Here is a 27,790-nt window from a genome sequence, read left to right as displayed (position 1 = left end):
CAATGCTCGCGGCGGAGGCTTCTGCAGAGGCGTGGGAACGCGGCCGCGCACCTGGGGTCCGGGAGCTGCGCGCGGGCGGGAGAGGCAGCGGCGAGCCTGAGCGTGAGGTTGATAGCTCCCGCTAGGGCAGCACGCGGACGTGGGCGCGAGCGCGGCGAGAGAAGGCCGCTGAGGGGCGGGCTCCGGACCTCGGGTTTCGGCCCTCCTCCTCACCCCCCCCCCCCACAGTCTGACGGTGAAGTTTCTGTCTTGTGTTTAAAGAATAACTCCAAGCGCGTGGCTGAGTGTGAGCGAGCGTGTAGTGACGTTGGGAGGCGCCGTGGCTTAACCGAACCGCCCCACTCGGCCGTCCCTCGTCTGGACCAAAACTGCTGACTGGCTGACCCTGACGGTCACATTTGCCCTCTGGGGTTTTAGAAAACCTTAAATGAAAGTTGCTTTTCTCCCTGGCAACTCCCGAGGCTGCTTCCGCGGCCTCTGGGCTGTGGACAGATAAGGACGTGAGTTTCCCCGACCAGGTACTTAACCGCTGGCTGTCGGAGGGTCTGAGGTCGGCTACCATGTGACGTTCGCTTTGCTCTACATCAGTTATTTCCATTTGGCCACCGGGGCCTTGGGTAGTAGACTCCGCTGAGTAGACCGTGAGCCGGAGTTGTGTCTCCTCCGGCGGCGGGAAAGACTAGAGCAATGGTGCAGGTATTTCAGGACACACTTTTAGTAGTTTTTCAACTTCGAGGTTTTCGGGCTTGGATTATCCGGATGATGGCAGTTCTCCGCTCCCCTTGGTGTGTGCCGTCGCAGCGGCAGAGTTCATTAGAATCCCGAACGTGAAAAAACCGCGCTTGGAAAATCAGTTTGTTTTCTAAAGGACGAATTCGTGTCCTGTGTTTAGTGCATTAGACAACGTGGGTTGTAAAAACGACAGAAGTGTTTGGAAAACATGTTTTTAAGCGGCTCTTCCCCTGTGTTGCGGGGCTTGGAGAGGCTACGCCGACGTGCCTCGGCGAGGGTTAGGAGCTGGGCAGACCCAGGGCGAGAGGCGGCGTCGGCTCGCCCGCCCCGGCGCCGCGGTACCGGGAGGCGGGCGGCGGGTTGGTCGCGGGCGAGCCGGAGGCTCCTTGCTCCGGGACAGCTCCGTGCTTAGTGGAGAAACGGCTCTGAGAAAGGGGCGTCTGTCATTCATCACAACCCTCCGCCACGGACGGATTCCTGATTTTCTAGGGATCTGATTAGGGCGTCCCTTTGACACTCCATTCTGTCCCCACAGAAGACCGGCGCGGGGCGGGGAGGAGGAGAGGAAAGGATGAGACGGGAAAAGACTGGGCCCGGGCGGGGGTTGGGCGGGGGAGAGCGGGAAGGACGTGCAGCCAGCGTGTTAAGCCCTCATTAAAACACAAAACCCCTTCCCCACACGCCCTCGTTTCTTTTGTGCGGTCCCCACCGCGGTGCCTGCAATAACCGTGTGAACAGAAATCCAAAACGTTTCATCCTGACTTCTGAAACTTAACCCCAGGCAAAGCACACAGTCGGCGGGGGCCGAGCGGGCCCTGGTGGGCTGGACCAGGTCAGCTCAGGACGCCCGGGACGCGGGGGTGGGGGGCGATGACCCCCCCCCCCCGCCCAATTCGGCCATCGGCCTCAGGGCGGGAGCCCAGTCCGCGCGGGTCTCTGGGCCTGTGCTGGTCTGCAGTGGCTGAGTAGCTGGGCACGCCGAACGCAGCTGAGCCCGCCCGCATCCCTCGGGCTCTCGGACCTCCCCTACGCCACTCAGCTCCAGATGCCCGCAGGCCTGCGGGGCTGAGCCCGACGGGCGTGTTGTCCGCCCCGCATCCAAGGAGGATGTGCCAATGACCTGTCCGCTCAGGCCACAGGTGAACGCGCTAGCAGCAGGCCTGGCGCGAACTCAACCTTCACAACTTTCAGAGAGGGCTGCACGTCTTTCTAAAAACAAATGCCTACAGGTGCAATTAACGTTTGCCACGAGAGCAAGTAATCCCGCGCTTCTAAACGCCAGAGGCAAAACCTGAGATTGTCACTGAAAAAAAATAGAGTTCATTCTCACTATATTAGTGCATTTGATTACTATAAATGTGAAACATTGCAAAGAGGAAAATGGTTGGCTTGCAATAAAGTAGCAACTACTTATATATAGTTTTTCCATATTTGCCTTTGAAGACTTAACTGTTCTAACGTGTTATAAAGAAAAATACAGCACGGAAAAGCACACGCGGATTTAATGTCGATTATTATTATTATTATTATTATTATTTTTTTTTTTTTTTTTTTTTTTACAAAGAGAGTCATATTAAAACCTTTTGGAAAACCGCTGGCACATGGTAAGCGCTGTATAAGTCTTTTAAATAAACAAGAATGCTTAAGACAAAAGACCTCGGTGTTTTTAACACTGTCATAAGCATTATATGCTCACTTATATGCAAAATACTTAATAGTAATTTGGAAGCATGGGATTTTTCAATCAGGTCTTTTATTTCCCTCAAGTATCCTATTTGACTATCTCCTGGTTAGGCGTCTTGCCTGATCTGTCTTCCACTGAAAGTGACTCTCAGGTCAGAGGAGGAAACAGAAGGAGGAAACTCTTTAAAACGCCCCAGTTTGCTTAGGAACGGTTGTGGATTGTCGGGGGCTGGAGGGGGCTGGAGGGGTGGCCAGTGCGGAGAGAAAGAAAAGAGAATGAGAGAGCGGCGGGATTTCAAGCCTCAACGCCCCTCCGCTACATGCTTTTCAGCGAAAGTTGGTTGAAGGCTTACTAAGAGCCGGGGCAGAAGAAAAGATGTCCGATTGCAGAGCAAACCGCGGTTCTTTCCTTTTCAGAGATTTGTACAATGAGATAATGAGACCCAAAGATATGAAGGACTTTCCTAGAAACGAAATGCCATTAGGAGAGAAAGCCCAGAGCGACGGATCTAAAGGGAATGGAGGAGGGGAGAATCTGCCGTCTTCCCGAAATTGGTCATCTAGCTCATGTTTTGTGCTTATGTGATTTAGCTCACTTAAAGACATGAGAGTGAGATATCGAAAGCCAAGATCTGGAAACCTCAGACTCAATGGCCCTGATCCCCTTCCCCAGTTCTTCTCCCACCCATTTAATTTTACAGCTGTTTAAATTACAATTTTTGTACTTGTATTAAAAAGTTTGGTGGTATTGACCTAGTTTTATCTTGTCCCACAAAATTTGAGTTTTCTTGCACAAATTAATGAAGTGATTGCTTTGCTGTAATTCTGAAATTCTCCTGGCAGTATTTTGGAAAGGAACCTGGGAATTAAAAAAAAAATCTTCTTGGTCTGCTTTTTTGTTCGTTAGAGCACTCTAATGTTTCAAAATCACTTGTCACATGTTTTGCTATTTGTGACTTCTTTGAATCCTTTGAGGTGCTCCTTACAATTGCTTAGAAAGTATCTGCCATTCCAATGTTTGGCTTCTCTTAAGTCACCAAGGCATGGCACCATTTAAAAAAATGTTTAATTTAGTTCTCAGTGAGATTGCAGGCAGTTCTGTTATGTAAAGACTTTTATGTTAGTCTGAGAAACCTAAGTGCACAGAGTTCAAATTGAGCAGTCTAATTTTTTGCCCTATCTGAAATATGTATTAGAATTATTTACACAGCTTTCTCTTGCAAGGGGAAGATAAACAGGTTGCTGAGAAGTGGTAGTCTATTTGCAATTGCTGGGGCAGGTGACCAGCACGTGCATCTGTGGGCAGCTTTGTTGGGCTGCCCTCCCTGACTACAGGGCTATTGTGAGCTGGCAATGCTTTAAAGTGTGTGAAAAGGCTGCCCCCTGAGAGTGGAGGCCAAGGGCAAGATCCTTGTAAATTTTAATACCTTTCTCAACATCAGGCTGGCAGAAGGCAGGCCAACCGAGGGTCATGTAAGACAGAACACATGTTAGGAAGGCACTAAAGTAAAACAAAGCTGAAAGCAAGTGCCAATTTAGGCCCACCAACCTTGAAGTCATTGATAAAAGGGAAATGCTTTACTAGCTAACAATTATTTTTGCCTAGCCACATAAAGTACATCATATTTCTTGGCTTGTCCCAAGTGGTGCTACTTACTTATTTGTTACATCAAAAACTCTGAGGTAGGAAATCTTATACCCAAAGCCCCCTTTCTTAGAAGTTAGAATGTTTAAATTGATTTGTTATTAACAGGCAATTTATTTAAAAGCTTTTATTTCAGGAATGGTGTTATTAGTTCTTAGAACATGCCCAGGAATAGAGGCTGGTTTTATTGCTAGACCCTTGAGAAGGTTGTATAATTAGGTAACTAGTTTTCCATATCCCTGTAAGCAACAGTCAAAAGATAACTTCACCCACTCTTATCAACTTCTTCTTTGTGAGGGCTAAATTGATGTTGGGCAGGCTTTTCTTTCAAGGAAATTCTTTTAAATTTCTGTTTTCTTGAAGTTGGTTTGACTGCGAGATATTTTTTTCCTCTTTAAGGATAGAGTTAGTAAGGATATATTCACTTCTCTCATGGAAGAAACCTTTTAACTAACTGCATGCCCATCCTCTAGAGTATGGCCTGACACGTACTGGGTGTACAATAAATGGTTTGAAATGAAATCCTTTTTGAAACCAACGAACTCCCTACTTCTTTCCATATATATAGAATTTAAATACATTGGCATAAGTAACTAGAAATAAACAACCATGAATTTAAACACCAGGAAAGCATTTACTGTTAATGGGACCTTAGTTTAGCCCAGAGCTTCCTGGCAGCCAAGTCAGAAAGAGAAACATAGTGTTTTCTAATTCTTGTAACCAGAAAAGAGGAAGCACATCTGTTTTTCAACAAAGAAAAACTTTATCCAGCAGCTGAATTCTAAAAGAACTATATGATTGCTGTGTTCACAGACTTAAGAAATTTTATTTAAAACAATTATACTTTGTCTAAAATTCTCTTCCAAGTATTATATTAATTATAAAATGAACAATAACATTCATATTATGCAAAAAATGAAGACAATAGTTTATCTACTAATAGCCCAATAAGCCATCTACTAAGCTCTCAAGAGTAAATAATTGCCATTAATAGGACCTGTGCCTCAAAGAGTTTCAAAAATCTGGATTCTCCACAGTAAAGTTTCTGCTTTCAGTTTTAGAAAAAAAAAATATATCAAAGATTCATGGATCTGGTTGGTTGGCATTATTTGATGAAAGTGAAAGAAAGAAACTCTACATGTTTCTGAAATATCAATTTCTGTGGAAAAATATAAGAGTAAAATTATTTCCCACTAGAATGCAAATTAACACCTATATTTTCTTAACATTTTTATTGGAACATTTTATTAGATGTGTGCATATTTATGCCCTTATCTGCTTATTTAAAAATTGATAGATGACTTTATGGAGAGGAGAACTCTCCTAGGTTGGAAATAAGAACTTGCTAATTTTAGATTTTCTGTGGAAAAAAAAATAACAGGTTATTTTTGGACCTTCATGCTTTGCAAACCTATTGAAGTGCATACTTTATGAGAAACATAGAAAAATAACAAGTTCCCCCCCCCCCCCCCAAGACAGGGCTGTATTGGTTTTAGCAGATTCTGGTTACCCAGAATTTAAGTAATTCTGGGTATCTATTAGTTGAAAGGCAAAGCACAGAAGTTTAAAAAAAAATTTCTGCCTTTAGCTTTCAAAATAATTCAAGGTAGTAATGTAAGAATTGGAGATATAGTTTTTAGAGATAGATTTTGGTTTCAAGTAATAGCTCATTCCATTTCTAGGAAGTGAATACTTTAAAGAAAATAACAGTTCTTTTAGGACTTTAGCATTCATTGGTGCAACACAACCTGTTTGGAAACAAAATGTCACGGTGCTTGGTAGAGAGCAATCATGCTCAGCTGCAGCATGCAGAGAGGCTGTGTACTGTGCCTTGACTATGTAAGAAAGGTGCATCTTGAATATGTAAGAAAGGTGTTTCCATAGCACTTTTAATCTGAGAATTCGAGGGCTTCATTGAATCATGCATGAATCAAAACTCACAGCGTTGTAGGATTTACTTGTCAGCGCTCGCTATCAAGATTTTGCTAGAATGGTCTCAACAGGAACATTCATAATGTCTGAAAATAGATCAAAATATGAATAGGAAATAGAAGACCCATACAAACGTTGTTTATGGGTACTTAACACGTATACCTAACTACAAGTAGATAGGAGTGTCTATATGCAGATTGATATAAAAAGCACAAAGTAATTAAAAGTTTTTAAATGGACATGACTTGATTGTTAGTAAATAAAAGGCTATGGTAATATCTGGCATAGAGCAGATATTCAAGTCAGGAAAGTGCAGCATTGTATAATTAAACCACCATTTGTAAACCAATTTACAAATTTTGTAAGTTTATTTTCTTTATTTCTGAAAATTGCAATCATTGTATTCAAGTTTATTTTATTTTATTTTAGATACTGAAATACCTTGTCTTTTGTCTATTCTATTGTGTATTTTTTTGTGTATATTCTAAGTCTCTTAGAAAAGCAGACTTTTGTATTTTGAAGCTCTTGGTGCAAGGGGAATAAGATTGTTATATTAAAAGGTTGGGAGAGTGATTTTTTTCTGGTGTTCAGGTGAAACACCTGAGAAATCATGCTCTGCTTGTGTGAACCCATGAAATATTGATAAACTGACTATATTTGTTTGCATGATTCTAGTTGTGAAAACAAAGGTGTGAACAAAATTTAAAATGAAAAAAATCCAACGGTGATTTAATGTGTTTGTATGAATTGGGAAAAGAATGTCCATACTTTGATTTTTGCAGTGAAATACTGTTCTCATTCAAAAATGTAGTTTGAGAACTAATATGTTGGGAACATCAGAGTGGGGGCTAAGTAAACAGAACTGTGGGGGTGGGGGAATTATCTAAAAATGAAACCAAAGAGATTGTGAACAGAGATCACTGACAGAATTGTTAGTTCATATACTTGAAAGTAATAAGACTCACTCATTAATCCTGCCTGATTTTTCAGACTGTGCCTGTCTTAAATTCGTTCTCATTTCCAGGCCACTGATGTACTGAATACCTACTTTGAGCAGTACTCCCTGTTAAGCAGTGTGGGTAATACCTGGTGAATAAGACTTAATTTCCACTCTCAGGAAATAGCAGGAGAAATAATATAGGAGTCTAAACACAAAGAACTGTTACACAAGATGGGATTTATTTAAGGCCAAAGTAAAAGAAAAACTGCATGCTATGGACATAAAGCAAAAAATTCATTTTTCTTTTCCTTTTTTCTTTTTTTACAGTTTGTTTGTTTATTTATTTATTTATTTATTTATTTATTTATTTATTTATTTATTTTGAGAGAGAAGGAGAGAGAGAGCACTCACACGAGCAGGAGAGGGGCAGAGAGAGAGAGAGGGGGAGAGAAAGAATATACCAAGCAGGTTCCCTGATGTTAGCCCCACTCAGGCTCAATTTCAGAACTGTGAGATCATGAGATCATGATCTGAGCCAAAAGCCAGGGTTGAAAACTTAACCAGCTGAGTCACACAGGCACCCCAATGAAAATTCATTTTTAAAGGGAGATTTCATGAGTGGTAGTTCCAAAATTTTGGGGTAGAATTAGAGGGAAGTGATGATGTTGGAAGGGTGGGGATGACCCAAGGATATTTGTCTTCAATTTCCACTTATATAATAAGCACGATTTTCATTTAGAGATTATGTGTATTGGGATGTCTTTGTATTGCTGTCAAACATTATGAGGAGGATTGTCTAATCCCTTATCTATCCCTTGGTACAATCATGGGAATAAGAGAAAAAGTGGCATTTGAGCAAAGTTTTGAAGGATGTCTGGAATAGCTACAATCTTAAATACACTTTCTTGGGGAGGGATCAGCATTTGCAAAGATACACGGAAGCTGAAGAAGCAGGTGAATCTTAGGAAAAGAGGTGATCCTTAGCTGGAGTGTAGGATATGGAGGAAAGGTGGGTAGAAGGGAGAGAGTTGTGTTGGGGAAATGAATTAGGTTGTATCCAAACCATGGAAAAGCTTGCCTGCCAAGCTGGGTGTCTTGAAGTCATTTGAGAGTTACTGGAGGTTAAGAGAAATGACATGTTCAGATCTGTAATTCATTAGATTGATCCAATCAAGTTTCTTCCTTGTTTTAGTTGTCATCACTAATTTGAATCAAAAACATTGTAGTAGAAGAAAAATTCCAGGAAAATTTGTCCTTCTAAGTGGAATTTTTGATATTCATTGTTTCTCTGCATAAGTCTTTATGCCACTGGATGAGCATTGTCACGACTGTTAACTTGGCCTTCAGGAAACTCATAGTTTTTCTATAGGTTACTTGGGTTTATTTAAAATGACCCAATTTACATGAAAGAACATGTTCACTGTCTATTTTGTGGAGAATTTACGGAATTATGCCGTGACTTACACATCAATATTTACAGATTTGTTTTAAAATCTGCCATGTCATTATTAAAATAAGCATAAGGTTATACTCTTAAGGATTAAGAGAATTTTCTAAACGTGAGATTTTCAGCTTCAATGACTTCAGAGTAACCTATGGCACATGAACACTGCTAGCTAACTCAGATTTATACAGATTAAATACTTGCAGTGAAAGATTGAGCCCTGATTCCTTCCTGCTACTTTCCTTCTGAAAGAGAAAAATAGGATACAGTTACTTTTCTACAGGCTACCATAAATATTTAAGGATATTACAATTGAGGTGTCCTTTAACTGTTTTTAGACTTGTATTGTTACATTCTTCCCTGAAAGGCCTTGTCAAAATAAAAGAAACTTGCATCTAAATATTGAATATTCAATCAGTAAACAACAATAATGTTTAAGAAGGAAATGCAAGACAGCCTTAAAATAGTGATTTTCTTTTAGTCGCTGTATTACAGGTAAGAATAAAACAAAGCTCCTTTTAGTGAATAAAGGTTAACAAGGTGGGGCCCTTATTGAATCAGAGCGCAAAACTTGCTGTGCTGAGATTTGCCATCAGATATTACTTTACATCCATCTCCAATCCATTGATCAATCATCTATTGAGCTCTTTGAGGAATTCGACAGCAGTGTAACATGCGATTTGGGGGGGGGGGGCCCTTCCTATCCAGAAAATACATTAATGGTTGGAATAGCTGCCATTTATCAAGGGCTTGCTTTGTGCCAGTTAGCTAACAAAGCACTACGTGGATTCATTTATTAAATCCTTACCAGAACTCCTTGAGGTAGGACAATCATTATCTTTATTTTACTGGTGAGAAATCAAACCCAGTGAGGTTAAATAACTGCCCAAGGTTTTATGAGTATTAAGTGGTAGAGTCAGGTTTGACGCAGGAAATCCAAAACTGGGCCAGTGCTCTACCCACTGGATATTGCCTCCAAAAAGGATGCATCTGGCACAGACAGTGCAAACAGGTAGAGGCAATGCAGTTTGAGAAAAATTTGTTTCCCAAAGACCATTTATAAATGTATTGTTTGGGCCAAATCTCATAGCAACTATGTAATACATGGTAGGTTTTTTTGTTTTTGTTTTTTGGTTTGGTTTGGGGTGTGTGTGTGTGTGTTTTGTTTGTTTGTTTGTTTTGAGGGTCTACCTTCAAAAAGCCTACCTACTTCACAACAGGAAAATTTGTGGTTAAGAATATAAACTTGGCTTCAGACAGCAGGAAGGTCTTTCCCAACTCTGTCACTAACTACATGGCTTTGAGCGCGCTCCTTTTTTTGAACCTGAGATCTCAGGTGTTAATGACACCTAAATAAAAGGGTAAGGAACAAATAAAATAATGGGTATCAAGTGCTTAGTGACATGCTGAACACATGACAGGAAACAGATATTATAGCTAATTAACTAATTGTGGGTCCTGAGAACAGGAGACCTACTTTCCTGTTCCTTTTGTATCTTTAATGAAATTGAAACCATGTTTTTTTTTTTTATATTACAGTAGCAATACATGATTACTGCAAAAAAATTAGTAAGCTGAGTTAGCAGTAACATTTAAATTGCCATTTAACTTAGTCGACAATCACCATTAGTGATTAGGATGATTATTCTTCCATTTTTTTCATCTTTACAAAATATGAAATGATTTTGCCTAGTATTATTTGGTAAATTGCTTTTTAAACCTCAATTAGAACAGTGAACATTTCCTGAATTTCATTAAATAGTCTATAGCATCATTTTTTTTTTCCTAATGTAGTAGTTTTAGTATGGATGTATCATAAACTTACTTAACTGTTTCTTATTGGGCAATTAAATGGGTTTACAATTTTTTTCTATTATGAACAATGCTGAAATTTAGAAAAACTTTATAGATAAAAAGTGTATGCATTTTAATTATTTTGGTCTAAATTTCTAGCTTCAGGTGACCAAACAGTATTCACCTTGTAAACACTTGATATTTCCTGCCAAATTACCATTAATAACATTTGGACCAATTTATTTCTCTGCCAGCAATGTGTAAGAATACTCAGTTTTCTGAATCATCACCAACACTAGATAGTTCAATAGTTGCCAACCTGATAGGTGAAATACTATCTATCATTTTTAGTTTTTTATTATTAATGATATTAGAATTTTTTTCATAATCTTATTGGCTATTTATAATTTTTTTGTGACTGTTAATATACTCAGTTTTTCTTTTGAGGTAGTTGTCTTTTTATTATTAAAGGTGCTAATTATAAACCAAAGCACTTAATGTTTGTCTCATATATTTTCAGTTTGTCATTTTCTTTTAAATCCTATTTATGAACCTTTGATGTTTATGCATAGAGATTTTTACTTTTTCAACTTTATATCAATATTTAATATTTTTTTCCATTAAGAAACAATCTTTATTCAACCTAGAATTTATTTTGGTATATTTTTTTACGTTGAGTTCATTCAACAAACATTAACTGCATGCCTGTAATGTACCAGGTGTCATGCTTTTGCTTGGGAAATCACTGGAGCACAATGCAGGCAGAATTCCTGCCCCAGGAGGGAGTTCATCCTTTAAATGAGTTATTAGTTGTCTCAGAATAAACCGTCGATGCTCAGACATTACCTTTTCAGTGACTTAAATTCCTTCTGAATTGCCTACCAAATCCATGTGTATAATCGGGTCTGCTTATAGAGTTCCTATTTGATACCATTGACTTGTTTCTCTGTTTCTGTGCCAGGATCTCACTGTTTTAATTGAATTATAATTTAAAACAATGTATTTTAATAAATAGACAAGGGATAATTTCATTCTTCATTTTTTCTTTGTTTCATGACTTATTCTTTCTTCCTTTTTTTAACTATTTATTTGTGGCATAACATGTATAATATAAAACAAAATCTTCCATTATAACTGTTTTCACATGTACAATTCAGTGGCATTAATTATATTTATGACATTGTGCAACCATCACCGCTATTTCTAAAACTTCATCACCTCAAACAGAAACTCCATGCCCATTAAATAATAGCTTCCTATAATCCCCTTCCCGAAGCCCCTGGTAACTTCTAATCTACTTTCTCTCTCAATGAATTTGCCTTTTCTAGATATTTTACAGAAGTGGAACATAATATTTGTACTTTTATATCTGCTTATTTCATTTAGCATGCTTTCATCCACGTTATAGCATGTGTTATAATTTCATTCTGTCTTATGGCTGAGTAGTAGTCCATTATATGTAATACCACATTTTGTATATCCATTCATCCTTTCTATTTATATAGTTGGTAGAGGGTGCAACTCATCATCTCGGGTTTGCAAGTTCAAGTGCATGGCGGGTGGAGATTACTTAGAAAAAAAAAAAACACTTGTACTTCTGGAAGAACTTTAGAATCATTTTGTCAAATATTTCCTCCATATCCTCTAATGTCTTCCTAACATCCTCTCAAGTGCCTTTCTACCTTCCATCCCATGAATCCTATCTCCCCAAGTTGCTAGTCCTGAGTGCCTTCATAAAGTCCCAAGCCCACCATTGTACCTTGATCCTTGAACATTTCCTTCCCTCAAGATGTCCCATGCTTTAAAATTAGTTACTTCCAGAGGCTCCTGGATGGTTCAGTCAGTTAAACAATCTGACTCTTGATTTCAGTTCTGGTCCTGATCTCACAGTTCGTGAATTTGAGTCCCACATTGGGCTCTGAACTGACTGTGGAACCTGCTTGGGATTCTCTCACTCTCTCCCTCCTTCTGCTCCTCTCTCTTTCTCTCTCTCTCTCTCTCTCTCTCTCTCTCTCTCTCTCTCTCTCTCAAATAAATAAAAACTTAAAAAAAATTAGTTACTTCCATTTTGATTCTCCTAATAAGAATGGACAGTTCCTTATTATAATCGATCTCATAGAGGTATTGGGAAAACAGTGTGAATTGTCTCTAAGCTGTGAATGTTAAATGTCTCTTAGCCCTCTTAGTAGGAATATGTATTTTAGGAAAAGGATGTTTGTGAACTCAAATGATTTGCTATTTTTTTCAAATTCCAATGGTATAACAAAGTACACATATACAAAATTTATGTTAATTGACTGTTATTGGTAAGGCCTCTGGTCAACATTAAGCTATTAGTGGTTATGTTTTGGGGGAGTCAAAAGTTATACGTAAATTCTCCATTAGTGACACCCCTAACCCCTATGTTGTTCAAGGCTCAACTATATTAGATTGGTGGTGTTTATTCTCCCACTGTGTATGTGTAATGGAAAGAGCAATGGCTTTGGAATTAGGCTTAAGTTCTCAGTCCTGTCACTTAGTAACCTGTGTTATCTCAGCCATATTAATTTTTCTTCTAAGACTTAGTTTCCTCAACTGTAAAATATACATCATTGAGTTGTTTTAAAGATCAAGTAAGGTAAATAACATGAAACCTTCTCACTATATATAGTCCATTGTATATTCTCAATGAAGGTCAATTTCCTTTTCCTTCCTTCCCTAAATAACAACAAAAATAGTCTGTATGGGGAAAAGCATTCGTAGCACTGAATGTCAACCCTTCTTGGTTAATGGCTGAATAAAGATAATGTGTTAATTTTTCAAAATGCCTCAATTTTCCTATATGTAGCTTTTATCTCACCCTTCACTAAATTATGGTGCTTGCAAAGCTCCTTGAACTTTACCAGTACAAAGCATACTGTTAGGAGGATGGAATTAACATTATCCCTGGTCTATAAAGTATCATACCTGCATTTGTAGTGAAAGGGACATATTCTTGCCTGAGTCCTGCAGCAGTGTTTTGCCACCTGTAACAGTGCTGAATAAAAGTGGTCCCATCTATCATTTCTGTAGCTCTTCCTCACAGAAGCAGTCTTGATAAGGATAAAAATCCAGGACATCATAGTATCAACAATACTTTCCTCTTCAAAGCTGTCTTTCAGACAAGGCTCTGACTGTGCCTTACAAACACTAATTATATAAATCTTATATACTATTGCTTTGTGGGAGGTGAAGTATTTAGTAAAAATGATCATCTGAATAGAGATTGTCTGTGTGGGGGCAGGATGGAAATATGAAAAGTGGGAAGTGGGTGCTCAGCATACAGTCATCGCTGTTACAAGGTCAGCTGTGTGCTTGGCTAGGACTGTATACACTTCTGCTAGGTTTTCAACTAGTGTATAAAATACAGGCTATTCTTTGTTAGAAATCTGTGAGTGGTGTGAGCTCCTTGAATACTAAAGATGTTAATTCTTATGGTTAATTCTGCATACTGCATACGCAGTGGCACTCTGAGGTCATATGATGAAGAAGCAACTTCAGGTTGAGGTCAAACTGAGTTAGGATGGCTCAGTCTGACTCTGTAGGGAATTAAATGGTAAATAAGAAATCTGGGGGACCCTCATCAGAGTGTCTTACTGGTAGAGAATGATTTAGTGGAGAAATGAGCTTTAAAGTTAATAGCAATAGTGTATAGGATTTATATGATTTATATGTCTATGTTAGTGTCTACACTTTTTATTTTGTTTTTGTTTTATTTTATGATCTTTGTTCCTAATTGGAGGGCCCTTGCATCACCGTGATTCACAATAATAGTCATGAATATTTTTTTTTGAAAAAAAGGCATTTTTTTTCTAAAACCCAAGAGAAATTACATACTTATTATTTATTTAAATGTTTAACAATGCTTTTTAGGCAACAGAAACGATATCTATTTATGTCACAATGATACTGAGTAGACTAATAAAAATGTCAATTCATTCTCAAAGTTTCAGTGCTTCAGCTATCTTCAAAGTTTCATTTTTTACCTTTTAGGATTTCTTAAAATTTGTCATTTTTTTACCTCTTAGGATTTCTTATGATTTATGTGTCTCTGATTAATTTTTAAGATGGAAAACCAAACTAAAGTTTTGTTGTTTGCTGGATAGGTCATTTTTTTGCAATGTAGAATTAGTGTAGAAAAATAATAAAGTGGCCTTGGTATCCAGAATCTAGCACAGCACCTGATACTCATAAGTGCTCCATTAATATTTGCTAAAAGAATCTGATATATTGCCATAAACTGTTTTCCTTGGTTGAAATCTTTGCTAACTTGATTCTTTGTTTCTGATAAACTCATTGTTTCTACATTTAAAAAAATGTAGTTTAAAATAGAAGGATTATTCTCTCTGACAAAAATCTTATACTTGCCCATAGTTCTACTTGTCCAGAAAACAGAGGAGCTACTGTGATACTTAATAGGAACTACCTGGAGTGAACGTTATTTATCTTCCCAGTACCTACTCCTACTTGCTCTCCTAAATTGCAATACTCAAATTTTCCTTTGAAGAGCCACGCCTCATCCCTGTGTAGTAGCCATTAGCTGAGGCGAGGTTGAGCAGACTCCCATCCAGGGGTCGACACTGAATTGGGATAGACCAACCAATCAGAATGTTCCTATCTGCTTGTATAGGCTTATGTATGTATATACATAGTCCCCAGGCAACTGGGATTGATGCTTGGGAAGTTCAATCAGGGAGCATATTGAGATGTGAGTGAGAACGTGTGAAACCCTCCTTCCTGGAAGACTTGTTTCGGAATCCTGAAGGAAGTCTGAAGGTGACATTATGGAGAAGGGCAAAACCAAGGAAACTGTAGAAAAAAAGAGCCATGTCCCTGACTGAGCTATACATGAAGCCAGTCCTAGCATTGAGTTTACTGTTTTAAGAGCCATCATGTCGCTTTTGTTTCTTAAACCAGTTTGTGCATGATTGCCTGTTCTTTGAAAGGGGAGGAAAACTTTAATGGACATATAGCCTTATCCTAATCATATTCTTTTACTGGGAAAAAAATTTAATTATTAGATTCTCTGCAAAATATTTGATTAAGTTTTTTGCATAAAGTTTTTTTTAATGTTTATTTTTGAGAGAGAGAAAGAGACACAACACAAGTGGGGGAGGAGCAGAGAAGAGAGGGAGACACAGAATCCCAAGCAGGCTCCAGGATCTGAGGTGTCAGCCCAGAGCCCAACACTGAGCTTGAACTCAGAAACCATGAGATCAGGACCTGAGCCGAAGTTGGACTCTTAACCAACTGGGCCACCCAGGCACCCCAAGTTTTTTACTTTTAGAGAGAGGCACAATTAATTTCAAAAGCACAAAAGTTTTCCTCTGACTAGAATACAAAGATACACTTATGTATTTTAGATAACAAAGCCACTAAAAGATATTTTTGCATGGCACCATCAATTCATCTATCTTTATACACCCCTGATACCTATCAGTATACCTTTTAGGTACTGTTCATTAGAAAAACCCTATTTTGAAGGAAGTTAGAAAAAAATAGTCATGTTAACAAAAAATTCATTTAGGTAACCTTTGCAGAGTTGGTGTTTTTTCATGCCAGCAAGTCCTTTGCTTTATATTCTGCCTTGGTTTCTGTCATTGTGCATTTCAAAACCTCCCAAAGTCAGACTTTCCATGAAGAGTCATCCAAAACAGAGTATATTTGGAATTCCGCTTCTCATGACCTAGTTGTATCACTAGAGGGATCAAAGAGGTTTTGTTCTGTTTCTATAATCAGCTATTTCTTTGAGAGGGCAGATTCATAAGAGTTTGAATTATGCTTAGAAATGCATACAAGGCAAGCAGCTACATGGCATTTTAATTACCTCCCTCCACTCCAATGAAAAACAACACCAGGCACAAACAGATGTCTCAGGTTAAACTCAGTTGATTCTCTTAACATAGCAAATAATTAGACTGTTTCCTTTCTCCCTAGGCTTTTTCTTTTCCTTTTTCTTATTTTAATCTGTTTGCTCTCCTAGCTCTTCCATTTAATTTCCGAGGCATTCACCTTTTGCTAATGTTAACAAAATTCCTACTGGACAAATTCTTCTCCTTACTAGACCCTACATGACATAGTATTAATATTCACAAAGGAAGCAGATGGCTGCCTTTGGGGTCCACCAATTACAGTAGTACCTTGCTTAGTCTGAAATGACTAATTAAAATCCTCAATTAACTAGAATGGGAAATTCAGTATATACAACCCCTATGGTGACCTCATGATATAGTGAGTTCGCAAATGAGTGTTTAGAATTCTTTCCCTGCCCTTTGGGGGGATAAAAACAAAAGGTAAGGAAACGGAGTCATCTAAAGGATTTTTGAAAACTCTAAAAAAAACTCAAACCCTGAAACTATGGAGTTTTCTCTGGCATCAGTGTACATTTACCCTAAGTTCCCATATTTTTCCACATATACATCTATAATTTGTTTTTTTTAAATCATCATTGAAATTTAGATTAGTCAATATTTTGAGATGTTTCATTTTATATTTAATTTGATAAGCATTTACTGCACCTCCAAAGTACTCAAAATATTATGTTGTTAAGGCAAAAAAGAAAAAAAAAAAAGTTTTCTAGTTACCCTTGCTGCCAAAGGAGTCACCCAAAACTGATGGTTGAAAATAACAGCAGTCATTTTATCATGACCACAGATTCTGTGACACAGGAATTCAGGAAGGCCTCAGATGGGCAGTTATGGCATTGGATATCTCATGTGGTTGCACTAAGGTAGTGGTTAGAGCTGGAAGAGCAGGTGGCTGGAGCAGCTGAGGACTTATTTATCTTCCTTCAAGTATCTTCAGGGTCTATCCATGGGTCTCTCTGAGCTGGTTTGGGCTTCCTTGCAGCATGATGACTTCAGAGCAAATGTTCTGGCCAACAAGGTAGAAGCTAATCCCCTTTTGTGACCCAGCACTTCAAGTCACACAGTGTCATTGCTGCTGCATTCTGTTAATTACACATGAATTGCTAGCCCCTCCAAATTCTGAGGAAAGGGAGTTAGACTTTGTATCTTATTGAGGGAGTGGTAAGTTTCGAGAAAAGCATGTGGGACTGAGAAGTGGTCATCTTTGGAAGATACAGTTTGCCATGATGAGTCAGATATAACTTCTCCAAAGAAGCTCATAGTCTAGTGGATATAACCACGATTCTCAAACTGTGCATTGAGGTCCCCTAGGTGTCTGTGAGGAATTCACAGTGTATTCACCGGATACTTTACATTTTTGCGGGAAACAATATGACATCAGTCAGACACCATGTGAATTATTACTAGTAAGTTGTTTGGACCTAATTACTTAATAAGTGGAACTGTTAGGCGTTTCTTTTGTCCTAGTTATGCCCTGAAAATAATTTATAGAGACAGAGAAAGTTTAGGAATCACTGGGATAAAAAACAAGATACAGATACTCAACTATGGTCTTAGCAGGTCCACAACTGACATTTGTAAGGTCCAGGACATGAATACAAATGGGGTTACTAGCTTGCTCCTTTCTTTTCCCATTACAGCTCCTGTGGACACGCCAGCTTTATACCTGAGCTCTGTGCATTCTCTTCCCCCACTGCAATAGCAGTTTCTCCTTGGCCCTTGGAGTGAGCACCCCAGAGGTAAGTCAGTCCTTTGGGGGGAAGGACCAGTGGGGGAAGCCCACACAGAAGCAGACTGTGTGGATTTAAGCTAGGAATTTTGGAGTCCCAGGTACCCCAAATGTGATATAGAAAGGAGATCAGGGTTCTGGATTAGCCCATTTGGAGGGGAGTAGCTGGAGGGCCTTCTAAAATACAGGGGCTTAGGCAAGGCCTGGTCTAAGGGAGGTAATGAGACCCAGCACAGAACACAGCATATAATTGGTCCTCAAATTATATTTCATGAATAAATTAATCCAGAGCAGATTCTGATATGTATGATGACAGAGATTAAATACCGACTGCAATGGAAATTGAAACAAAGAACAATTCATTCTTGGAAAGGCTTATGTTACCTTCAGAGATGAAGGAGAGAAGAAGTAGAAGTGTGATGGGAAGTCAGCAAAACGCAGGGATTAATGAAGCTGCTAGAGGCAAGCATCAGAAGAAAATCTAAAACTACACTCACCATTAGTGGTGAATCTGAGTTTCAGGGCTTCCTGAAGCATACATAATTTGAGGGGCTCTCTTCCAAAAAAAGAATATGAAATTAGGTATGAAAAGATCACACAAATTATACATTTATAGAACCTCACAGAGTTACAAATACCAAATAAAATGCCCAGAAAGAATTGGGGCACCTGGCTGGCTCGGTCAGAAGAGCATCTGACTCTTGATCAAAGTGAATTTGAGCCTCACACTGGGTGTAGAGATTACTTAAATAAATAAAACTAAAAAAAAGTCCAGGAAGAACGATTTTATTTTTTTAATGTGTATTTATTTTTGAGAGAGAGAGAAAGAGAGAGACAGAGCACGAGTCAGGGAGGGGCAGAAAGAGAAAGAGACAGAATCAGAAGCAGGCTCCTGGCTCAAAGCAGACACAGGGCTTGAACTGACAAGCTGTGAGATCATGACCTGAGCTGTAGTCAGATGCTTAACCCACTGAGCCACTCAGGCACCCCATAGAAAGAGCAATTTTCTGGATGCTTTCTTACTAAATACCAGTTTTATGTTCTGTAGGGAGAACAGAAAGATAATTTGTTCTAGTGTTGACTGAATATTTAAAAAATATTTATTGTTTACAAAATGTTAGCACCATCATTATTAGTAATGACATGTAAACTGCTGTCATCTGTTGTCAATTGTGAATACCTCTTGTCATGCTGTTGAACTGTTACAGACCTGCTCTATTTTAAGTATAGTTACAGCTTTCTTCCCTTCAAACCTAGCAATTCTGAAATATTTTGTTTCACACAACTACCATAAACTATGAAAAATATGGAGCTTTTATAATTGTATATATAGCGCATTCTCAAATATAGTCCTGAGAGGAGAAGGCATCTGTTTTGATTAGATCTTGATGGGAACCAAACCCTCTGTTAAAATTTTATGTTCTTGATGTTGGAAGAATTTTCTACAGATTAGCTTCTGGCTCCATAACTTCAGCCTCCACCACACCTACTTTCAGAGCCGAGCTATGTAAGAATCAGCCTCTGGCCCTGTACCTTTGTGTCAGAAGACCAGGAGAGTTGACACAGTGGGCAGTGAGGGTATTCATAGAATCTATCCCTACATTGGGACAGCTGGCAAAAGCTTTCATGGAAGTAGCTGTGAACCATATAAGTGACAATATGCTGAAGTTGTGTGTATCCCCAACTTAATCAACTGCTCCTTAACTCATATCCTCAAAAGCTACAAGGCTCCCCAGTGCCACCTCGTATGAAGGGAGCCTGGAGAGGAAAGAGACAGGGGCCGTAACCAATCCTGTTAAAAAAAAAAAATTACTTTTCACATTTTACAAAAACCATGTGCCCGTGTGAACTCAATGCTACGGCCCTCCTAGGACCTTAGAAAGGGCCCATGCAAAGCAGGCACTTGAAGCTTAAACCTCATTCATGTAAATCCACCTTTCCCCACCATCCTCTATATTTCACGGAAGGAGACAAGTACTGCAAACTGAGAAAACATGGTCTATAATAGAAGTAACACTGGACTGGAGTCCAGAGAACTGGAGCTTTGTTTGGTTCCAGCTCTCTCAGCTCTATTCCTTTGGGCCACCCTTTGGGACTTACTCTTGTTATCTGTTAAGTATTGGCCCTTCCTCATCTGCAAAAGGAAAGGAGAAATCAGCAGTCCAGTGTGGGACTCTTTGTGGTTCTACCTGGGAAGTAAATTATATTAAATGATGCAAATTATGTACATTTCAGTCCATATTATTTCTGTCAGTTACTATTGCCATTTCTGCAACTTGAAATAATGTGAGAATTATAACCAGCATGCAAGAACTTAAAAATATTTTAGCTCTGACATAGGGAGGTAGATGTACTGCAAAACACTCACGAGAAGCAAGAACAAATTGTCATTCTGAACACCATCACTAAAAGTACACAGAAGCACTTTTCCTCCAGTTTTAAAAAAGCTTATCTTTCAAAAAAGTGCAAAAGTCACATAAGCTTCCATTAAAAACACTTCCAATGCAGACATGTATACAGTGAAAAATACAAGTCTCATCTCCAAATTTCACTTCCAAGAGGAATTACTGCTAACAATTTAGACCTGTGTGTAGCCTTCCACAACTAGTCTATGCACACACAATGGCAGATGGCATTTTGAAATATTAACTGAGGGGTTTTCTTTCCACTTTATTTCCTGGTGGTCCTGGCCTTTCACCCATTCTGTCAGCTGGCACGCATTCTGTGTTTGACACCTCAGGGAAAAGATGACCCAACAAAATACATTAAAAAAAGGAAGTCAACAACTTTTGAGTCTCTATTTTTTTAGTTTCTAGCCCTTAAGGGAATAGAAAGACACAGGGAATAAAAAGAGATTTGGAAAAATATATGATAAGTCGGAAGAAGCCTTAAGGCTTCCAAGACTAGATAAAAGAATTTCAATTCTTGGGAGAAGAGAGAGATTCAGAGAGGAAGAAAGGACCTCTGGCAACGTATGCTGCTTCTCTCCGAAAAATTAGAAAAAGGCCACATTTTGGTGAATGAATTACAATAAGGTGCCTTGTTGAGCAGATCCTTCCTGGGGGCAGTGGCTTAGACAGCTGACAACACCTTTGTACAAAGACAAGAGCCCCTCCTTCTTCCAACAGCCTTGGCCCCATGCCAAGGGTTTTGTCTTTCTAGATTTCAGCCCTATTCACACCCAAGCATCTTTGTCCAGTGTTCAAACTACATAACTGTATGAGACAGCCTTCCTTGTGGGTTCCTGAGAAAGAAGGTCATCTGTCCTGCCTCTCCAGCTCAGGTGAACTTGGCAGTGAAGAGACAGGACATAAGCATGCTTATGCAGGTATAGAGGTTGTTCCTGCTTTCTAGGTACACTCTCAGCCAGGGATGGTGGCCAGGCCCCAGGAGCAAAAGAGATGTCAGTGGGGTGTCTAGACCCCTTGGATTTTTTTAATGGTAATGCAATATTTTATTTATTCTGTCCATTAATAACTAATATTAGAGAACACTTATAATATTAATGGAACTTAATCTAAGAGGAGTTCATCTTACATTTTTTTACATTTCAGTATCAGGTGATCATAAGCAGATAGTCAAAATAATTATGGCCCAAAGTATTATACCAAAAACTTTTAATAAATGCTTGCTGTTGGTGTATGTACAATTCAGATTTTGGTGTAAAGTTCTTTGGCTGCAAGGAAGAACATTTGGTTTACTTCCCTAATAGGAATGTCTCTTGATGTGGGGATGGTCTCTTAGTATTTCTTTTGCTATTGATTTTCAGCATAGTTACCTGTGATTGTAGGAATGGAGTTGAGTGTGGAGAGATACTCATCATGTTTACTCCAAATAAGAGTACATAACCGATTACTATAGTAATGAGGAGGCAGACAGGCAGTGTAACTGCCCAATATTTTTGAGGGCAATAAGTTAAGCCTAAGGAGTTTAGCAAAGATTCAGCAATGAAAGCCCATGCAAGATAGAGTATGAAGCCACATTGGGAGCTTAGGGAAAGAACAAAGGCGTAAATCACTCTTTCTGGCAAAGGTAACAGTGAATTTTCCAGCATTTCCCTGTGGCTTTAGATAATCTCCAACACACACATACAAGCAGTGCTGGAGGACCCACTGGACTTTACACAGTCTCTCAGAATTTCCTAAAGCCTAGCATGAATGGAATGACTCTTGGGAAGGGTATGGAAGTAGCTGGGAGAGCCAGACTTGGGAAGGGGAAGACACAGAAATGATTGGCATGATCCTAAGATGGGTGGCCAGACAGGGTAGGGGTGGATCCTAGCATCCCAAGTACTGATAGAGGGCAAATCCAGTGATGAGATGTCTTTTCACTCACAGCTTGGCCCAAATAAGCCTTCCTGGAACTCAAATGCAGTATCAGAAATTAATTTTCTATTACTACATAAAAGTAAGGTTAAAACAGAAAATAAGTTCATTATTTTTTTAAGAATTACATTTCTTGGGGTGCTTGGGTGGCTCAGTTGGTTAAGTATCCAACTTCAGCTCAGGTGATGATCTTGTGGTTGGTGAGTTTGAGCCCCGCGTGAGGCTCTGCACTGATGGCTCAGAGCCTGGAGCCTGCTACAGATTCTGTGTCTCCCTCTCTCTCTGCCCCTTCCCTGCTTGTGCTCTCTCTCTCTCTCCCTCTAAACTATAAACTTTTAAAGTTACATTTCTTGCCTATCTAAGTTTGTAAATCGAGATTCATACTTTGTTAGCATTGCAATGGTAATAAAATTATATGTATACTTGACAATATATCTGGAACAGACTTATATATGAGCACATATAGATCTACCTCAGTAAAAAATCCTTTCATAATATGGCTCACGTAACATTTATCTAACCATTCGCTGGATGTTTAAGTCGTATCTGATTTTCACTCTTATGTTGCAGCAACAAGTGTCCTTTAAACCAACTACTGTTAGCACAGCCTCTTTGAACAATCTTTCTGTGTACTTAGATGGCAGGTATTGAGAGTATTACATTCCAGTTGGAAACACACGCTCATCCACACAATCAATATGAGAAATTGTGTGCTAAAATTCATGTTCTGTTGGATTTTTTTTTTAGCACCAATATCTTTTTTATCAAGTGAAATATTTTTCGGCAAGTCTATATTTTAAAGATATGAGGTAGAGGCACTCTGGATGTGTAGAGACAGAAGGCTAGGGGATCTGATGCTCTGGTCAACTCTATCCCTGTCCCAGTGCCCCACCTTTTCCATGCCCCTGCCACTGCATCAGTTCCAATGCATAGGGATGGTACTATGGCCCTTTTCGCACTCACTGGTCAGGAATACCACAGACAAGATTTAGGATGTTGGTCTGGCAAAGGCGGTTAGATGTCACCGGTGTCTTTTATGGCTTTTTGACTTTTGCTTTTGTGATTTAATATCAACTATTTTGAGGTTAGTTGTGCTGTCCTTTGTGTCCATGATACATAGTGTATAATTCAGTTACAGCACTTGTCACATTGTTCTTTCCTGAAAGTACTATTCAGAGAGAGAGAGAGAGAGAGAGAGAGAGAGAGAGAGAGATAAATGTTTCCTTTAGAATCTATAGAAATAGATTTCCTTTAGAAATAGCTCCTTTAGAATCTATGCAATGTACCATAAAACTTGGCAAGTACTAGCTTTTCCATAAGGCCTTCTGAATGAAGGAATGAATGAATGAGCCACACACATTTGCACAACTTAAGTATAAGACACACAAACTCTTCTTCAAGTGTATAGATACTTAAAAAAAATACAAATGTATCTATTTTAGTCTCCCCTAGTCTTCTTTGGACCTACTCTATAGGTGTCTGAGTATTCTTGCTTTAGAACAGATTTATAGAAGAGGATTGGAATTGGTCCAAATGGCTCACATCATATTCTTGTAGCCACCTCTGGTAGATGACATAATGAGAGCAGCATATGTACTTATAACAACTACCACTGTGTGTGAAGGATGGATTTGGTAGATATTAAGCAAAAATGGAAATATGTATGCTTTTTACATCTGAGAGTTAGGAGAATCTAAGGCTGCCCACTCCATCCAGACTTTCAATTTTGTCACCAGGATGAGTGGGCGGAAGATCCTATAGAGGGGAAAACAAAATGAAGTAGAGGAAAGAGCATATGATAAATGCCCAAATAAGTAATAGGGAGATCAACCACATGAGGATAATAGTTTTTTTCTTATATGTTTTTATTTTAACATACTTTCAGACTTACAGAAAAGTTGCAAGAAGATTTTAAAAGATACTCTTCACCTAAAAGATTCTCAAAAAGATAAAATTGAAAGTTGCAGATATGAAGCTTCTTACCCCTAAATATTTCAAGTGTACACCCTAAAATCAAGGACATTCTTTTACATAACAAATATAATCATAAAAAATCTGGAAACTCACATTGATACAAGTTATTATTTAATATACAGATAGGTTTTTCAAATTATCCAAGTAGTTCTCTTTATAGAAACCGACCAACCAACCAACCAATCAACTAACCAATCAACCAAACACAACAGCAACAAAAAACACTGCCAGATCTCACATTGCATTGTTTAGTCTCCTTTAGCCTGAAATAGTTTGTCAATCTTGCTTAATATTTTGTGACACTGATATATATATATATATATATATATATATATATATATATATAATTAATTTTAATTTTTAACGTTTATTTATATATTATTTTTGAGAGACTGAGAAACAACACAAGTGAGGTTGGGGGAGAGAGGGAAGGAGAGACAGAATCTGAAGCAGGCTTCAGGCTCTGAGCTGACAGTACAGAGTCTGATGCAGGGCTTGAGCTCACGGATTGTGAGATCATGACCTGAACCAAAGTCAGATGCTTAACTGACTGAGTCACCCAGGTGCCCCAAGTGACACTGATATTTGTAGCCAGCTATATTATAGAATGTTTCTCAATTTGCATTTGTCTGATGCTTCCTCATGATTACATTCACATTACACATTTTCAGCAGGAATTTCTTAGGAGAGATGCTGTGTCCTCAGTGCATCATTCTGCACTAAAAAGTTACTATTTTCTTTCAATGTAATTAATACATATCTTATGGGAGAAGGAACTTTGAGACTATATAGACATCTGGTTACTCTTCAAATTGGTACGTACTAGTTTACCATTCATTAATGGTTCTTCCCTAAAGCAATTATTTCTTTTAAAAAAATTTTTAAAGTTTATTTATTTTGAAAGAGAGAGAGCAGGGAAGGGTAGGAGAGAGAGAGGGAGAGGGATGATCCCAAGCAGGCTCTACACTGTCAGCACAGAGTCCGATGTGGGGCTCAAACTCAAAAACTGTGAGATCGTGACCTGAGCTGAAACCAAGAGTCAGTCGGATGCTTAACCACCCAGGTGCCCCTTGTCTAAAGCAATTATTTCAATGACAGTTGCTAAACAGTGGCTTTTCATGTTCACCATTTCTTCTATATTTACCAGTTGCTTTTGTACAATAGAGAAGAGTTTACTCTTCATATGTATGTATGTATTTCTATATGGACTCTTGATTCTTATTTTATTCAATGGGTTATAACTTACTTTCATTATCATTTTGATGCCCAAATTTCCAAGATTTGATTAGTGAGAAGTCCTTCAAGAAGGTTTCTTTGTCCTTCTGATATATCCCCATCATTCTTGTTTTCTGCCATAAAAAGTTATTCTAGGCTCAAGTTGTATGTTCCCTGTCCCAAACTGGTTTCGTTTTGTTAGTGGAAAATGGGTATCATTGCTTCCAGTCCTTGTCAACCAACAGAGCCGGGAAAGCCACAGGGATCATTCAGACCTTTCTCCTACCCATATTTGTAATTCTTCTTTGTCAGTGAGAAAACTGGCTCCCATTGACATTGTATATCTACTCATTTGCTTAATTCTGGAATATACAGAAAGTAGTTTCCGGGGTGCCTGGGTGGCTAAGTCAGTTAAGCATCCAACTCTTGGTTTCAGCTCAGGTCATGATCTCATGGCTCATGGGTTTGAGCCCTGTGGTGGGCTTCATGCTCACTGCATGGAGCCTGCTTGGGATTCTCTCTCTCTCCCTGTCTCTTTGGGCGCCCCCGCCCCCCCACCCCCCTCTCTCAAAACAAAAAAAAAAACATTAAAAAAAAAAAAAAGAAAGTTGTTTCAGAATTGCTAATTTCTATGTCTGAGGAAAAAACCTCCTCTGATTGAACAGTAATCATTAACGCTTTTTGACTTTAGCTTGAAGAGATATAGTCCAACTATTCCGCTTAATGATACTTGAGTTTGATCTCCCTCCTGCCTCCAATTTGGTTCATTTGTTTGTTTCCATTTATATTCTGTATTAATTTTTTTCCCTTCATCCTTGATTTCTTGAGTATATGAAGCATTCACATGGTTCTACAGGTCAGGATTATATAAAAAGTGGTATGATTTCCCACATTTGTTTTATTGTTTTCACCAGTCTTAACTGGTTTTCTATTTTATCCTGCTTGTGTTTCTTTATGCACAAATGAGTACTACATGTATATTTTCTAAATTTCTCTCTTACACAAAAATAACTTACTATATATACATATAGATATATTTACTTTAACAATACATCTTGGAGAGCACTCCAAATTGGTTCATAGATCTTATTCTTGCATAGTACTCCATTGTGTGGGTGCACCAGAGTTTATACTGCTCTCCTATAAATGTGCATACAAGTTACTTCCAGTATTTAAAAATTATAAATAATACAGCAATGAATAATCTAAATAATATTGTACAGATATATTTTTGGAGGTATATTTTCAGGGTTCCTACATGTAGCATTGCTTGTTCAAAAGGCAGACACATATGTATATTTGTTAGATATCACACATCCCTGTCCATAAAGGTTTTGTACATACTCACTAGCAGTGTATGAGAATGCCTGTTTTATATTTTTGCCATATGATAGATGAGAAATATTATCTCATTATAATTTTAATTGACATTTACTTACTATGAATTAGGTTGATTATATTTTAATACGTTTATGGGCCATTTATATATATATATATATATATACATATATATATACATTTGGTGAATTCTCTACTTATATCTCCTGGGAATTATATTCAGTTATCTCATGGGATAAATGGAGTAAGTGAAATAAATATGCTCGCCTTTGAACACTTTTTGAAAGAGTGGCCAACTCAATATTCAGAAGATTGCAGGTTTCCTCATCTGTAATCCATTTTCTACTATTGACAGGACTCTTCCTAACCAATCCCAGAGAGAAGGGATTTTACCTTGATTACAAAGATATACAAAGCAGGAAGTTCTGTAACAACTAGAAGCACTGTTCTGTTTGCAATTGAGTTTGGAAAGTTAGGGAAGAAAGAATGAAGATGAGAGCTGGTTTTTCCACTTAGTTGGGTGGTTGAATTAGCTGACCTTTAAGGTCTCTTCCACCCTGAATTTTATGATTCCGTGAATCATTCCTCTGATTCAGGCCAAGTCAGTGATGAAATAGCTGGGGAGGTGTGGAGGTCAGAGGTGAGTTGGAGATGTGGCGAGTGGGTGAGAACAAGAAGAGTGAAGCGATTTTGTAATTTTTTTTTTAACATTTATTCATTTTTGAGAGACAGAGAGAGACAGAGTATGAGCAGGGAAGGAGCAGAGAGAGGGAGACACAGAATCCAAAGCAGGCTCCAGGCTCTGAGCTGTCAGCACAGAGCCTGATGTGGGGCTCGAACTCACAAACTGCAAGATCATGACCTGAGCCAAAGTTGGACGCTCAACGGACTGAGACACCCAGGCGCCCCAGAAGAGTGAAGAGATTTTAAGTTGGAGTACAGAGTTAAGAAATAAATAGTTTTTTTTCTCCTTTAAAAACCCAGTGTCAGAAGGGTGAATAAAAATGTGCATTGGTGAAAAGGAATATTGGGTGGATAGGAAATTGGAGGGGAGTGGTAGTACGGTCATGGTAGAGAATGGACTCAGGAAGTTGGACAGGATTTTAAGGATGAACAAGATGACAAGAAGCATGATCAGCCACCATCCCAACAGG

At 38.7% G+C, this 27,790-nt stretch overlaps 1 long non-coding RNA gene and 1 pseudogene across 1 annotated transcript; one reads left to right on the top strand and one right to left on the bottom strand.

Annotated features, from left to right (window-relative positions):
• Positions 1–57: 57 nt before the first annotated feature.
• On the top strand, positions 58–18,638 carry LOC121030010 (uncharacterized). The gene is made up of 3 exons (XR_005790026.1): positions 58–518; positions 17,696–17,794; positions 18,613–18,638. It is a non-coding gene; the product is annotated as an uncharacterized LOC121030010 (long non-coding RNA).
• Positions 18,639–21,434: 2,796 nt separating this feature from the next.
• Positions 21,435–22,072, bottom strand: LOC121030096 (phosphatidylinositol N-acetylglucosaminyltransferase subunit P-like; annotated as a pseudogene).
• Positions 22,073–27,790: the final 5,718 nt, after the last annotated feature.

The sequence above is a fragment of the Herpailurus yagouaroundi genome, unplaced genomic scaffold (assembly GCF_014898765.1).
Source record: "Herpailurus yagouaroundi ecotype Mexico unplaced genomic scaffold, PumYag 139, whole genome shotgun sequence".
NCBI lineage: Eukaryota > Metazoa > Chordata > Mammalia > Carnivora > Felidae > Herpailurus > Herpailurus yagouaroundi.
Note: the sequence above shows the minus strand (reverse complement) of the source record. Positions and strands in the feature narration are given on the sequence as shown.